Genomic DNA, 17,708 nt, shown 5'->3' on the forward strand with positions numbered 1-17,708 from the left:
ACCAGACCTGTTCCTTTGGGACATCTGATGTAGTTAGAGCTGTCTTCTAGTACTGCATTTCACATCATAATGGACTCTGTGAATACAACTCTGTCTCCACTAATACAAAAGCAAAAGGATAACGTGTACAAATGGAAAATACTTAAATGGAAAATGTGAACAAAAATATATGCTGGAATGATTATTAGTCTGAAAGATTGTAAGTTGCTCAGGAAATACTGAGTAGGCTGGGGCTGTTCTCTATTGAAACCTGAGGGGTTACCTGTTCAAGATCATTATAAAACTAAATAGGATAGATGTAGGGAAGACTTTACCACAACAGGGGAAAACCCAAACAAATGGTCATTTATATCATCATGAACACATCCAGTTGAGAATTCAGGAGAAATTACTGAAATTGTTAGTGCAGGATGAGGTTGAGGTGACAAGGGCAGAAGTATCTAAAGGAAGACTAAAGAAACACTTGAGCGAGAACAAGAATAGGGTAAAATGAGGAGGAATGTGAGGACACCAGATTAGATTAGATTAGACTAGACTTACAGTGTGGAAACAGGCCCTTTGGCCCAACAAGTCCACACTGACCCGCCGAAGCGCAACCCACCCATACCCCTACCTAACACTACGGGCAATTTAGCATGGCCAATTCACCTAACCCGCACATCTTTGGACTGTGGGAGGAAACCGGAGCACCCGGAGGAAACCCACGCAGACACGGGGAGAATGTGCAAACTCCACACAGTCAGTCGCCTGAGTCGGGAATTGAACCCGGGTCTCAGGTGCTGTGAGGCAGCAGTGCTAGCCCACTAATGGAGCACTGACTGAGCAGCCTGTTTCTGTACGGTTAATATTTTCTAACAATTTGTATTCCTTTCTCCTCAGTGTAAAGTCTTTTTGAAGATTTGAAGTTTTTTATTGACAGCACCAGCCTCAATAGCTTTTTGAAGAAGAGTTCAGATTTCTATTCCCCATGTGGCTAACAGCCTCAGAAAATCACCCCCAAATGGTCATTATTTACCTATCCTTAATACCCTGGTGTTGGTTAGCTGCCTCATTGAACTATTACAGCACATGTAATGTTCAGAGCTGTTAGGGAGATAGTTCCAGGATTTTAATCCAGTGATAGTGAAGGAAAGGGGATATATTTACAAGTTAGGATGGTGTGTGACTTAAAGGGGAAATTGCAGGAGTTGGTATTGGCATGCATCTCCAGCACTTGTCCTTTTATGTGAGAGATCTTGCAGCTTTGCAACATTCTGTTGAAGAAGCTTTGGAGAGTTTACTGTGTGCATCCTGTAAACATGACATACTGCTGCAACAACGGTGAAGGGAGTGAATGTTAAAGGTCGTGTATGTCGAGCTTGTCAAGCAGGCTGCTTTGTCCTGGACGATGTCAAACATCTAAGGCAAGTATTCCATTACACTCCTTGTGCCTCATAGATGGTGGACATGCTTTGGAGAGACATGAGAAAACCATAGGAACAACATAAACGTTACAACACAGAAAGAGCTCATTCAGCCCTCTGTGTTTGTGCTGGCTGGATGAAATATCCTTCCATTTTAAACACATGTTCCAACATCTGTTCTGTAGCCTTGCAGGTTATTGTGCTTTGGTTACTGATCCAGATTCCTTCTAAATGAATGCAGGCGTTCCACCTCACCCACCAAACTGCACAACAAACTTAGTTACCCAGGTCCCTCTGAGTGAAAATGTTTTCCTTGTGTTCCCTGTAATTCTACTACTAATTACCTTCTATCTTAACCCCTAGTAATTGACTTCTTTGCTAGGGTCTTTCCTGTGTTATCTAGGTGCCTGATTATTCTGCAAACTTTAATTAAGTCTGCTGTCAGAGTCCTTTATTCTAAGAAAACAACTCTAACCTAATCAATCTTTCCTCACAGCTGCAATATTCCAGCTCTGACAACATTCTTGTAAATGTCCTGTGTACTCTCTCTAAAGCAATTATGTCCCTCCTGTAATATGACGAGAACTGTAGATAAAATCCAACTTCAGCTTAAGCAGTGTCTTATATAGCTTTGGTATTACATCCATGCTTTTATATTCCATAACTTTTCCAAAAAAAACCAAAACATTTCATATGCTTCTTTGCCACCCTATCTACCTGATGCCAACTTCAAGGACATGCATTCCAAGCTCTCTCATTTCCTTTATCTCTCTTGACAGCCTCCTATTTATTGTGTATTCCTAGCTTTGTTTGCCCTTCCCCAATGCGATACTTCACACTTCAGATTGAAGTCGCTGTAGAATTCTTTGTTCTGGATTCTCTCAGCAGAAGGAATGGTTTTCTCTACTGACTTCTTGGAAGTCCTTTAATTAATCACACCAGTTACAGGTGATTCTTCTGTAATGTGACGATTGTGTTCTTGTGCAACTCCGTGTTATAGAAAAATCGCACTTGAGAAACAGTGCTTAAAGTGTTGGCAATGTAACCATGTTACAGCCAACACATGCTTTAAAAGTTCACGCTTTAGAAACAGTGTCTCTAATTCGTCAATTGCATTTTCGTGAATTTGCATTAATGAAACACGCATAATATGAGAACAGCCTGTATATCATTTGTGCATTGTCTTTACTCCAGGGTTTACAAGTTTGCTATGCCTTTGTAATTTATCCCTTTCCACATAGTATAATTCGAATCAATATTTGTTGCACTCCCTCAGAGAACAGTACATGCCATCTTGGATGAAGTGTCCAGAACTGAGTACAGGATTCCAAATGCTATAACAGACTTTTCCGCCCTTTTCCATTTTTTTCTCTTTATTGTTCCATGGGGACCTGAACGTCGCTAGCAGGTTGATTTGTTGTCCATCTCTAATGTTACCCATTTCTAGGCCATTTCAAATGATTCTTGTATGCGGATCCAAAAACATCTCTGCACTTCCTCAGTTCCAGAAGGAATCAGAGGAGATGTCCTCTTATTTTCCCACATTGCATTTTGTTGGTCACAGTTAAACACAGTTAATGAATCTATCAATATTCCTTTTCTGAATTTCTGTTCTTATCCACACTATTTACTTAGCCACTTAACGAATCACCAATAAGCTTCGTTAAATAACTTGATCAAAGTCATCAACAAATATCGTGAAGTACCTATGGAGCTTATCACTGGTCACGCCCTCCATTTGAAACACCGTACTTGCTGCCCCCTATCTCTTAACAATTCCCTCTGTTGCATCCTTTTTCATACACTTTCATTTTTTGCAAACTGCATCTAATGTAGAATCTTATTGAATACCTTCTTAAAGTCTGTGTAAATAACATCTTCATCTACCATGATGATTTCCTCAAAAAATGTAAACTGGTTTTCTTCGACCTGACTTACCCTTAATAAGCCCAGATGCTGGTTTCTCTGACCTGGGGACTTTTTGATTCCTGGGACTTTTTTAAGTCAGACTATTGGAGAGAGATCTCCCTGGCAAAATATTCCAAATGCAGTGTAACCAGCGTTTCTAATTACCTTCCCAACCTTTGTATTTTGTTCCCTTTATTCTTTGGTGGGAATCTGAACATCACTAATTTGTTGCCCATTTCTAATCACTGGTGAACTGAATGACTTTCAAGGCCATTTCAAAATATGTCCACTGGTGCAGTTTGCCTTTACCCCAACATGCAGGTTGATTTCACTGTGGGGATTATGCCCCTTGGAATGTAGTTCTGAGCAGGAGGACTAGGCAATTGAGTCCTTTTCTGGAAGCTGCACATTCTCTACTCCCTCAACATCAAATCCAGCTATAACCCAGCAGAGGCTTTCTTCAGTGTAACTAGTCTCCTCAAACTTTGTACAAACAGTTATCCATACAATGTAAGATTACTGCAGATACTGGAATCTATACTGAAAGCAACAAATGCTGGAGATCACAGCGAGTCAGCATCCATGCAGAGACAGCAAGCTAATGTTTTGAGTCTAGATGACTTGATAATTCTAGGTCTGAAAAAGGTGTCAAAGTTGAAGTGAAGTGGGGACAGGAGCACCCAGAAACTGATTTAGCCAATTCGCCTGGACTCATGCAGCAGGCCAATCTTTCCCATAGTGCTTAGAGAACTGGCTATTTATAGTTTACATTCTTATTCTTGATTCCATGAGAGAGAAAAAAAAATCAGTCCTGCATCTTTCCATCTCAGCATGTCAGACTTAAGTATTCGACAAGAAGAGGGCCATCTCATTCTGAGTTGTCACTTTGCTGCTTTGGGAATTATACAAGGTGCCTGTCCTGGGAGTGTTTGATGGGGACTGAAGGGAGAGTTTTAATCTGTATCCAGCCCCATGCTGTACCTGTTCTGTAAATGTTTGATGGGTATCGTGTTTGGGGGGGTTGGGTAAGGAAGCTTTACTTTCAATTTAAAAGTGTAGAGTATGTTTTACTCTCTGATCTTGTCGTACCTATCCTGAGAGCGTTTAGTGGAGAAAGCTTTACACTGTGTCGAACTCCATGCTATACCTGTACTGGGAGTGTTTGATGGGGACAGTGAAGAGAGAGCCTTACTCTCTATCTAACCCCATGCTATATTTATCCTAGGACTACTCGATGGAACAGTGTTGTAGGGGTTTTCAGTTTGAAAGAGATTGAGTAGTCTACTCTTGATCACCAGTACAATGATGGAAGGGCCATCAACAGTGCTCTGAATAAACTGCTCATCTAACTTAGTTTGGGTTCCTCCAGGGCCACTCATTTCCTGGCTTCATTACAGCCTTGGTTCAAACATGAATGAAAGAACTGAATTCCAGAGCGGAGAGGAGAATGACAGCCCTTGACATCAAAGTTGCAGTTGACTGAGTGTAGCACCAAGGAAACCTAGTGAAGTTCGAATTTAGTGAAATTGCAGGGGAAACTCGCTCTCCTTTTTTCTTCGAGAAGGTGGCAAAACAGGTGGATGAAGGTAAGGTGGTTGATGTGGTGTATATGGACTTCAGTAAGGCACTTGATAAGGTTCCACATGGTAGGCTATTGCACAGAATAAGGAGTTTTGGGATTGAAAGTGATTTAGTGGTTTGGATCAGAAATTGGCTAGCTGAAAGAAGACCAAGCGTGGCGGTTGATGGGAAATGTTCATCCTGGAACTCATTTACGAGTGCTGTGATGCAAGGATCTGTTTTGGGTCCACTGCTGTTTGTCATTTTTGTAAATGATCTGGAGGTGGGCGTAGCAGGATGCATTAGTAAATTTGCAGATGACTGTAAGGTAGGCAGATAGTGCCAAAGGATGTTGGGGTTACAGAGTGACATAGAGAAAATGCAGAGCTGGGCTGAGAAGTGCCAAATGGAGTTTAATGCGAAAAAATGTGAGGTAGTTCACTTCGGAAGAAGTAACAGGATTTCAGAGTACAGTACTGGGCTAATGGCAAAATTCTTGGAAGTGTAGATGAACAGAGAGATCTTAGTGTCCAGGTGCATAAATCCCTGAAAGTTGCCACCCAGGGTTGATAGGGTTGTTAAGGAGGCATATGATGTGTTGGCATTTATTGTAGAGGAATTGAGTTTCGGAGCCACAAGGCCATGCTTCAGCTGGACAAGACACTGGTAAGGCTGCACCTGGAGTATTATGTGCAGTTCTGGTCACCACATTATAGGAAAGATTTGGAAGCTTTGGAAAGGGTTCAGAGGAGATTTACTAGGATGTTGCCTGGTATGGAAGGAAGGTCTTATGAAGAAAAGCTGAGGGAACCCAGACTGTTTTTGTTGGAGAGAAGAAGGTTGAGAGGTGACTTAATCGAGAGGTATAAGATAATCAGAGGGTTAGAAAGGGTGGACAGTGAGAGCCTTTTTCCTTGAATGGTGAAGGTTAACACGAGGGGACATAGCTTTTAATTGAGGGGTGATAGATTTCGGGTAGATATCAGGGGTAGTTTCTTTACTCAGAAAGTATAGGGGTGTGGAATGGCCTGCCTGCAACAGTAGTAGATTCGCCGATGTTAAGGGTATTTAAATGGACATTGGACATATCTGTGAATAATAATGCAATGGTGTAGGTTAGATGGGCATCAGGTTAATTTCACTGGTCAGTGCACCATCGAGGGCCGAAGGGCCTGTACTACGCTGTAACGTTCTATGTTCTATGTTTTTCAGGGTGGTGGCGCCTGCCCTGCCATGCTCAGTTGTTTCATTAATGAACGTCCCACCATCATAAGATCAGAAGTGGGGATGTTTGCTGATGATTGCATTCGTGGCTCCTCAGATACTGAAGGAGTGTGTGTCCAGATGCAGCAAGATCTGGACAACATCCAGGAATGGACTGTCATGTGGCAAGTATAGCAGGATGGCAGGAACAAAGAAATTTACAGCCCAGGAACAGGCCCTTTGGCCCTCCAAGCCTGAGCCGATCCAAATGTACTGTCTAAACCTGTCGGTCAATTCCTAAGCATCTGTATCCTTCTGCTCCCCACCTCCTCATGCATTGTCCAGAAGCACCTTAAATGAATCTACCGAGCCTGCTTCTACCACCTCTGCTGGCAACGTGTTCCAAACACCCACCACCCTCTGTGTGAAGTACTTGCCGCGTGTATTCCCCCTTAAACTTTCCACTCTCACCTTGAAAGTGTGACCTCTTGTTATCGAATCCTTCACCCTGGGAAAAAGCTTGTCTCTATCCGCCTGGTCTATACTCGTCATGATTTTGTAAACCTCAATCAGGTCCCCCCTCAATCTCCTTTTCTCTAATGAAAATAAACCTTACCTACTCAACCTCTCTTCATAGCTAGCACCTTCCATACCAGGCAACATCCTCGTAAACCTTCTCTGCACACTCTCCAAAGCATCCACATCCTTTTGGTAATGTGGCAACCAGAAATGTACACAGTATTCTAAATGCGGCCGAACCAATATCTTGTACAATTTTAACATGACTTGCTAGTTCTTATACTCAATGAAGGCAAGCATACTATAGCCTTCTTGACCACTCTATTATCTGTGCAGCAAACTTCAGGGTACAATGGACCTGCATTCCCAGGTTTCTCTGCCCATCAACTTTTCCCAAGGCTCTTCCGTTCATTGTATAATTCGCTCTAGAATTAGTCTTGCCTAAGTGCATCACCTCATATTTGTCTGGATTGAAAACCATCTGCCATTTTTCCACCCAACTTTCCAGTCTATCTATATCCTCCTGTATTCTCTGACAGTCCCTGATGCTTTCTGCTACTCCACCAATCTTTGTGTCTTCTGCAAACTTGCTGATCATACCAACAATGCTCTCTTCTAGATTATTTATGCATATTACAAATGACAGTGGCCCAACACTGACCCCTGTGGAACACTGCTGGTCACCTTTCTCCATTTTGAGAAACTCACTTGAACTACTACTCTCTGTCTCCTGTTGCTCAACCAGTTCTTTATCCACCTAGCTAGAACACCCTGCATACTATGCGACTACAGTTTCTCCATTACTCTACCATGGGAACCTTATCAAATGCCTTACTAAAGTCCATGTATATGACATCAACAGCCTTTCCTTCATCTGTCAACTTGGTCACTTACTCAAAGAACTCTATTAAGTTGGCAAGGCACAATCTCCCCCGCACAAAACCATGTTGCCTATCACTGATAAGCCCATTCTTTTCTAAATATAAATAGATCCTAACCCTCAATACCTTCTCCAGTAACTTTCCCACCACTGACGTCAGGCTCACTGGTCTGTACTTACCCGAAATATCCCTACTACCCTTCTTGTACAGGGGGAAACAACATGAGCAACCCTTCTGTCCTCCGGCACCTCACCTGTATTTAAGGATGCCACAAAAATATCTGTCAGGGCCCCAGCTATTTCCTCTCTCATTTCCCTCAGCAACCTGGGATAGCCCCCATCCTGTCCTAGGGATTTGTCCATAATAACCTCTAGCCTACCCAACACATCTTCCCTACTTATGTCAATGTGATCCACGTGAAGGAAGACTAGAATGACTGGACTTGTACCTGCTGGAATTTTTAAGAATGATGGAAGTGTCATAGAAATATATAAAATCCTGATGGGACTAGATAGGCTAGATGTAGAAAGAATGTTCCCACTGTTGGGGAAGTCCAGAACTCGGGGTCACTGTCTAAGAATAAACCATCTAGGACTGAGATGAGTAAGAAATTCTTCACTCAGAGAGTTGTGCATCTGTGAAATTCTCTCCCACAGGAAGCTGTTGGGGCCAGTTCATTAGACATGTTCAAGGGGGAGCTGGAGATGGTCCTTGTGGCTAAAGGGATCAAGGGGTTTGAAGAGAGAACAGGATTAGGATTCTGAAATGATATGATCAGCCATGACCATATTAAATGGTGGTACAGGCTCGAAGGGCTGAATGGCCCACCCTGCACCTATTTTGCATGTTTCTATGTAAGAAACATTTGAACCACATTAATGCTATGTGATGACTATCTCCATCAGAAGGAAGCTAACCATTGTCTCTTTCCATTCAGTGGTATTACTGTCACTGAATTCTCCCACTATCAACATCCTGGAGTTTACCATTGACCAGAAATGGGACTGCGTTAGCGATATAAACATTGTAACTCCCAAGAGCACGTCAGAGGCTAGGAATCCTGCAGCAAGTAGCTCAGCTCCTGATTCCCCATCAACATGGCACAAGTCAGATTTACTTGCCTGGATAAGAGCAACTCCAGCAACACTGAAAAGCTTAACTCCATGCAGGACAAAGCCCCTTACTTGATTTGCACCACCTAACATCTACAAATATCTGCTCCCTCCACCACTGACACTCAGTAATAGCACTGTGCATCATTGGAAAAATGTGCTGCAGGAATTCACCAAGTCTCCTTAGACAGCACCTTCCAAACTAACAACTGTCATTTAGAAGGACAAGCACAACAGATGAATGGGAACATCAGCACCGGCAAGTTCTCCTCCAAGACCCTCACCATCCGACTTGATAATAGTCCAAAAGCGTGGTGCCAGAAAAGCGCAGCAGGTCAGGCAGCATCCGAGGAGCAGGAGAATTGACGTTTTGGGCACAAGCACTTCATCTGGGTTTGATAACAGTTCAGTGTTGCTGAGTCCTGGAACTCCCTACCACCTCAAATAGATTGTAGATGTGGACTAGCTCACCAGCACAGTTCCAAGGGCAACTAAGGATGGCTATAACTGTAGGTCCAGCCAGTGGTGCCCACATCCCCAGTTCGTATAAAACAAACCAGCTGGCCTGAGATGAAACTGACTCAGAGTCAGGGTTTAACTTCAGGGAGGTGGAGCCAAGTTCCCTGCCACTCTGCCACACTTTCTAAGCAGTAATTCAGCAGCTTTTGCACAGAGAATGGTAGAGATCAACCTGATTTGAATAAGGAATTTAGGTAACACATGAAGGCCCAGAAAGAAGATGGGGGCGACATCATGCCTGAGACGATAAGGTTTGGGGAATGCCTGATACCTGAGCAGTGTGGCACTGTGACATGTAAATCAGTGAACTCTTGGAGTTGAAATCTTGGATTAGCCAGTTCTGAGTGCAATCCAGCAATTTTCCCTCGTTTTCAGTTTCTAATGTAAGGACGTCCGTTTAGGGGTTTGCTTTTGCTTATGATATGCATAACGAAGGGAAAAAGAAAAGGCTTGGACTTATAAAGCACCTTTCAGGATTTCAGGGCATCTCATGTTGCTGCACAGCCAGTGAAATACCTTTTGAGTGTCATCACTTGTAATATACATGCAGTGGCAGCAATGTGTACACTGTCTGTCATAACGTGGGTGTTCTGTAATGTTGTGGTGGCGCTGTAAATAGGTGCCTTATCGCAAGTTATTGCAGGAAGTGAAAACTCATGGTGTTGCGGTAAGATATTAGCATGGGTGGAAGATTGGTTTACTAACAGGAAGCAGAGAGTAAGAATAAATTGATTGTTTTCGGGTTGGCAAGATACCACAAGTGTTGTGTCACTGATTAGGGTTACAGTTTATAATGTGGAGGTGCTGGTGTTGGACTGGGGTGGTCAAGGTCAGAAGTCACACGACACTAGGTTATAGTCCAACAGGTTTATTTGAAATCACAAGCTTTCGGAACGCTGCCCCTTCATGAAGAGAAGTGTCTAGATCTAAAGAAGGACCCAAAACTTTGACTCTCCTTTCTCTTCACAGATGGTGCCAGATCTGCTGAGGCTTGCTAGCAATTTGTGTTTTTGAAGCTAATACAGTGCTATAGTTTATTGAAAAAGGAATTGAATGTTAGAATAGGAGGTTATGCTTTAGTTTAAAAAAAAGGGGTATTGGTGAGACCACATCTAGGGTACTGTGTACAGTACAGGTCACCATACTTATTGAAGGCATTGGAAGCAGTTCAGAGAGAGCTTGCCAGTTTATATCTGAAGTTATACTTTAAATAAGGAAATGCTGGATAGGCTAAACCTCTGTCCTCTGGAGTTTAGAAGAGTTAGAGGTGACTTATTTAAAAACTAACATTTTGAGGGGACTTGAGCTGATGGATGTGAAAAGGATGTTTCCTCTTGAAGGAGAATCTAGAACCAGGGTCATTAGTTTAAAAATAGAAAGGTCGCTCATTTAATGCAGACATGAAGAAAAACATTTTTTTTCAGAGGTCTGTGAATTTTTGGAATTCTCTCTATCAAAAGGCAGAATCTTTAAATATTTTGAAGATAGGTGTAGATAGATTCTTGACCCCCCCCTCCCCCAAAGAGATGAAAGGATGCTGGGGATATGCAGGAATGTAGAGTTGAGGTTAAAATCAAATCAACCATGATGTTATTGAATGGTAAAACAGGCTGGAAAAGGCTGAGTGGCCTCGGCTTGTTCATATGTTCATAATTGAGTTAGTGAAACTGACAGATGGATTTAAGCAGCGATAAGTTTGCAGTAATAGATTCTGAATTGAAGATATTAGACCTGAAAGTTAATTAGATGGTGAAAAGCTATGAACAGTGGAAGAGTCGGGGATCCATGTCATTGGTCATCATTATAATCGGGTACAAAATACAATCGGATGCCCAGTAATTTTGTAACCCCTGTAGAAGAGGAAGTTCAGTTTCATCGAAATCTCACTGAGACAGTGCTATCTGGAATATGTTGGAATACAGCTGTCAACTGGAGAGGAACACAAGACTGTTAGGAATATGCCACTGCAAACACAGGCCTGGTTGGCATATCCCACTGTGAACACAGGCCTGCTGGGAATGCCCTGCTGGGAACAAGGGGATGCTGGGAATGTTCTGCTGGGAACATAGACCTGCTGGGAATATCCTGCTGGAAAATGGGGCTGCTAGGAATGTATCACTGGGAATATGGCTGATGGGAATGTCATGTTGGGAACACAAGGGGCTGATGGGATCATCCTGATGGAGAACACGGGGTGGCTAGAAGTGTCCTGTTAAGGAACATGGGCTGCTGGGATTATTCTTTTGGATAACATTGGGTTGATGGTAGTATTTCTTCTAATTTTCTTTCTGGCTGTGTAGGCCTCCAAGGACCATGCTCATAGCCACACAGTTTATAAGGAATTTTAGCATGTGTCAGTGTCCTGCTGGGCATCAAGAGGCTTCTGGCAGTGTCCTACTGGGGAGCTCAGAGCTGCTGGGGTTAAGGGGATATGGGAGAGGCCTGCTGGGGTAGAACCATGCTTTCACCTTGTTTTTATTGTTCAAGAGATTATTGATATCTATTGATTACCCCAGTCAAGGAACAATAATTGAATATGAAAGAGTTACTTTCATCTCCTGTCCAATGTTATGAGATCAGCTCCAGTATTTTGTCACAAGCACCTACATGTATTGCATCTCATGTACACTTGGTGTGTCATACTCTACATTTTCCTCTTGGAAAAACAGAGAGCTACAACTAGTCTTGTGTATATGGGAGACACAGTAAGAATGATTGGTGCAGGTAGGAGGAAAGAGATGGATGTAATGTTTGTGTTGGAAGGTTTGCGATTGCTCCTGAAGTTGACCCTCAGAATGCACTCGTCACCAATTCTGCTTCAACCGAACATGCCTGCTTGTTGAAAACGATTGCCAAGCTTGGTGACAGTGGATTACTCTACCTGGGGTCTGGATGGTGCGGTTGATAATTGTGCAGCTCCAAAATGCAGTTTAGCATGGTCAGAGACAGATGCACTGATGCTGTGACCAGTCTATAGGGACATTGGGTGACTGAACTAAAAAAAATCATTGAGAAACAGGGCGAGCTCTCTGACAGGAACCTTTCAGTAACAGACTTGCTTCCTGTCACTCAACTCATTTTGTGTTTAACGTAAATGCCTATCTCTAAATGTGTTTCTGTTTTTGTGTCCACTCAGAGGAAAGCTATTCAGCATCTGGGGCTGATTTCTTTGATTTTTCCCACTCCACCATTCAAACCTGATTCAGAGTTGCCCTTGTGCCAGAAAATATACCTAGTAAGGTTCCAAAACCTACAAAATCTCTCATTTGTGCAGCATATTTAACATAGTAATCTTTCCAAGATGTTTCCCAGGAGATTTATCAGTCACTCACTGACATTGTGACAAAGAAGGACACTTTTCGACTCTGATCTCCAGCATCTACAATCCTCACTTTCTCCGTATTTCAAAGTTCAGCAACAGTTGCGATGGGATCTTCTTTAGAATAATGATCCCCCTCAACTAAATCTTCTTTGGCAATCTACCTCAGTGACTATTTCAACTTTAAGTTTCCTTTTCTTTGTTATTTTTTGCAAACTCTTGTACAGGCAGTTCAATAATGTGATCATCCTAGCTACACTGCAGAATCCATTCCAATTATATCTTAGAGTTGTGACATCCAAGATGGCGGGGATCTGGGAGGTCTGCTGTGCTGAGCTCTGTGTCATAGCCCAGAGAAGGTGGACCCCCAAAGTCCCTGCTCGCTAACCACCCCTGGAAAAAATTCACTATATAGTTGATGAATATCTCGAGTTTCTAAAACCAGCTCTAAGATCAGGATGAAGGCGAATAAAGGAAAAGAATAAATGGTCGGGGATGCCTGCAGCGATTGCTCAAACTCCCATGGTGGCCCCTTTGGATTCAACCAGACAGCAACATTTACTCTCAGAGTTTGTTAAACTCAGAGAAAAAGAAAAACAAGTTGAGGTGGTGCTGGAGCTGATCTCTGCCATACTAAAGAAGAATGAGCAGGGGGTCCAAACACTGGACCGATGAGTGGAAGTGGTCGAGCAAAGGACTGCAGCATCAGAGACTGTGGCGGAGGACTCGGGAGGACGGATCCGAATGCTGGAAGGCCAGGTTCAGGTCCTTCAAGAACAAGTGGACAACCTGGAAAATAAAAAAGAAGGAAAATCGTATGACTCGTGGGTTTCCCGGAGTGCAAGGAAAGCGATGTTCTCATTGGGTCCCTGGAGAAGTGGCTCCCAAAGTTCCTGGGGCTGGAGGTAGAGCTGGGCCGGATGAATGTGGAGCAGGCCCACTGGTTCGCAATGCGCAGGTCTGGGTCGGATCCATGGCCTGGTCCAGTCCAAATGTGACTCCAGCACTATAAAGAAAAACAGTTGTGATTGAAACAGCAAGAGAATTGGGATGGGATCCACAGACTTTGACATACAAAGACTCAAGAATAATGTTCTTTGAACACTTCTCTGGAGCCATTATTAAGAAAAGAAAGGCATTTGATGAAGTCAAGAGGAGTTTAAGGGACCTAAACATCCAATATTCCTTGAGGCACCTGGCAGTGTTATGGAGGGACAGTTTGTAATTTTGATTTGGCAGAAAAAGCAAAGGACTTTGTGACCTCCTTGAAATAAAGGACTCGGGTCAGTGAGGGAGCGGGGCACCATTATGGACAATGGTATCGTTTTTCTTTACTTTCTCTGCCCCTTTTCCTTTCTGCCACTCTTTTTGTGGTTATTGGCTTTATAGATTCTGTACTGCCTTGGTGTAAAACCTGATTTATTTAACATTTTGGTGGGTTGGTTATTATCTGGGTTTTGTTTGCTGTTCTTTTCTGGATTGGGGGTGTCTTTATCTGTGGTTAAGATGTATGGAGAAAAGGTCTGGAGAGGGTGGAGGGTGGGTGTCCATTGTTAACTCTCAGGAATGTAAATAACATGTTCTCTTTATCTGTGAATTGCCTAAGACTGGGGCGCGGCCTCAGCTCCCTCAGCTGGAAGGAGCCAAGATGGTTGCAAGGATTGGGAGGATTGCCCTCTATGGGCAATGGGGGAGATCTCTAGTGAATTGGGGTTTATTTGTGTGTTTGTTTAAGTTAAATGTAGTTGTTGGTTTTTTAGTTGTAGCAGTTTTCATAGGAGTAGTTTTAAGATTTTACAGAATTAATTTTTCTTTGCTCACCGCACCTCAGATAAGCTTCCTCGTTTTAGGAAACCAAGGGCTGCCCTGGATGACCATGGCTAGTGATTTGTTCAGGTGGTGCACCTGGAATGTAAAAGGGAGCCATTCCCCCTTTAAAGGAAGAAGCTGCTTTCAAGCCTTAAGAAGGAAAGGGTTGACATCGTTCTGGTTCAGGAGACAGTTAACTGATAAGGAACATCTGAAACTGCTGCAGGAGGATTATGACAAGATATTCTTCTCCTCTTTTAGCTCTAAAAGTAGAAGAGTGGCTATACTCGTCAGAGGGGACCTCCCATTCCAGGTAACTGAGCAAATTAAGGATAAACATGGACTGCTCTTGACTCAGTGCACATAGTTGGGAAAAGAAAGGTCTCCTTTCTTGACTTTGGAGATAAGCCAGGTAAATATCTGGAAGAAGATCAATGCTAGATTGCGAGAATACTTTGCAGAGTTATAGCAGTCGGAGGGTGGCGAAGATGGTGCAGCGAGAATGCAGTTCTCTTTTGAGAACCTGGATTTCCTGGTATAAATGTGGAACAGGCCTCACTGTTAAATGTGCCTATGATCCAGATTACTTACAGTGTGGATTAGATTACTTACAGTGTGGAAACAGGCCCTTCCGCCCAACAAGTCCATACTGACCCGCTGAAGCACAACCCACCCAGACCCATTCCCCTACATTAACTCTACGGACAATTTAACTTGGCCAATTCTCCTAACTTGCTCATTTTTGGACTGTGGGAGGAAACCGGAGCAAGCCCACGCAAACATGGGGAAAATGTGCAAACTCCACACAGAGAGTCCCTTGAATCAGGAATTGATCCCTGGTCTCTGGCACTGTGAGGCAGCAGTGCTAACCACTGTGCCACCGTGCCGCCCAAGTGAGTTTTATAAGGGATTCATAAATGTGTTGGCAGAGCCACTTTCGAGGAGGTGCAGTCATTCACATACTCAGGATCGTCTCCTGCCTTCTCTTAGGGAAACTAATATCTCCCTCATTTTGAAGAAAGGGAAAGAGCCCGAAGAATGTGCTTCATACAGACCAATTTCGTTGTTAAAAGTGGACTTTAAAATTCTATCCAAGATGCTGGCCCTGAGGTTGGAAAATATTATAAAAGAAGATCAGACAGGTTTTGTCAAGGGCTGTTGCTCTTCCAACAATACTGAACATGGTGCAAGTATTCCAGCAAAGATTAATCCTGGATTTGGTGGTCTCCCTACACAGAAAAGGCGTTTGACCAGATAGAATGGTTTGTGGTTCTAGATCACTTTGATCCAGGGGAGCCTTTGCTATGTGGGTGGCATTATTGTACAACGATCCTAAGGTGGCAGTCATCACAAACGGCACTAAGTCGGATAACTTTAATATTGGGAGAGGTAGCCGACAGCGATGTCCTCTGTCACCACTGTTAGTTACCTTCGCCTCGGCTAATGGCTCAATTGCCATCAGGAGGGATCCTGAAACAGTGACGCCAAGGGTGGGAATAGGGGAGCATAAGATCACCCTATACACTGACGATGTCCTTTTGTTTTTGGACAATCCGGAGAAATCAGTACCCCACTTGATAACAAATAATTAAATTTATTTGGCAGTTCTTCGGGATACAGAATCAACTTCACAAAAATTGGAAGCCATGCCAGTGGGGGGATTAATGGAGTTCCCATTTAGATGGCCATCAAAAGGTTTTTTATATTTGGGAATTTTTATTACCCCTGCTTTCCACTGCCGTATAAAGCTACCTACATGTAATTACTAGAGAGGATAAAACAGGATTTGCAGCGGTGGGAGGGATTACTGCTATCATGGTTAGGCCGAATAGCCTAATCAAAATGAAGATCCTTCTTCGCCTGTTGTACCCCATGAGAATGCTCCCATTGTTGCTACTCAGATGAGTGTTACGGAGGCTCAGTGGTTGGCTTGGGTACTTCATTTGGTATCGCAAGTGCCCCTAATTAAATTTACTCAATTGTAACTCCCGAGGGAGGGGTGGGGTGGGTGGACCTTCTGGACTTGGAGATATCAAATAAGTGTCCTGTTAGCATATGTCGGTGACTAGATACGGTGGGGGTGGAGGGGGGAGATTCGGGGTTGATTTGGCTTGACATTGAAGCCTCACAATCGAGATGTCCCCTAGTTAATCTATTATTCATGGATAAGGCGAAATCCGTGACCGAGCAGTGTAAGAGTCCAATCATTCTGAATGTGACGAAAGCCTGGAGGATAATGAGGGCAATTGCCTTAAGACCTTGCCATTTACTCCATTGGCAGGAACCCCAAGATTTAAACTTGGGGCAATGGACTCCAGCTTTAAGGCATGGGAGAATAAGGGAATCTCCTGTCTGGGAGACTTATTCGAGGGGAGGTCTTCATGTCATTTAGTCAACTAACTCAGAAATATGGATTGTCTAATAGGGACCTTTTCCAGTACTTTCAAATAAGGGATTATATAGAGAGGAAAACCATGCTCCTGGCTCAGCCTTACAAGTCAGACATGGAGAAAAGAGTGCTCTGGTGCACAGGCACTCTTCCGGTTAGTACTTTGTATCATTTGTAGAAAGGGGGTACCTTAGGAGATATGGAGAGACCCTGTGGGACCTGGAATCGGGAACTAGGAGAGGACATTTTATTAGAAACATTGGAAGATATATTGGAAAATGTAAAGAAAATCTTGTTATGTAATGAAGTTGCAGACCATGCAATTGAAGACTTTACACAGGGCTCATATGGTGCTAGAGAGGCTAGCTAATTCAAGAGAGGAGCATTTCCCGGATGTCCCAAAAGTAAAATTAGTATAGACACTCTTAGACACCGCTTTTGGTCATGTTACAAGATCCAGAGATGCTGGAGTGCCATAGTAAGGGAGCTGAAGGAAATCCCGGGAATTGAAGTTAAGGTGAATCCGGTATTTGTTCTCCTGGGGTTGCCAAACTTGCTCTCTCTGGGGGAAACACAGGAAGAGGTTGAGTAACGTTCTTACGCACTGTGTGAGGAAGAACATTCTAATGAATTGGATGTCAGAAAATCCCCTAGGTGTTCTGGGATGGTACAGGCTGGTGATGGAGCATCTCATCCAAGACTACCGTACAAATATGGTGCACCACAAAACGGAGCGGTTTCAGAAGACGTTTCTAAATTATATAGACACAGACTTTTGGCAATATTAACCAGGGCCGTGGTATAGCCGTGGAAGTTGGATTGGGCGGCTCATGGGGCCCTGGGAGGGGGAAGCTGTGAAAATACAGGTACAATGACTGGTGCTCCCAGGGATGGGAGCTTCAGTGGAGGTGTGGTGAGTGAAATAGAATAAGGTAATGTGATGTAATTTAATTCACTTTAACTCGAATTCAACTTAATTTAACCTTTATTTAATTTGATTGTAGTTTAGTTTAAGTAGATATGTTTGTCCTGTGTTCTATTATTAATAGTATTGTGATATGACTCGGTTGTACTACCTCTATCCTT

Source organism: Hemiscyllium ocellatum, chromosome 43 (genome assembly GCF_020745735.1).
Source record: "Hemiscyllium ocellatum isolate sHemOce1 chromosome 43, sHemOce1.pat.X.cur, whole genome shotgun sequence".
Classification (NCBI taxonomy): domain Eukaryota; kingdom Metazoa; phylum Chordata; class Chondrichthyes; order Orectolobiformes; family Hemiscylliidae; genus Hemiscyllium; species Hemiscyllium ocellatum.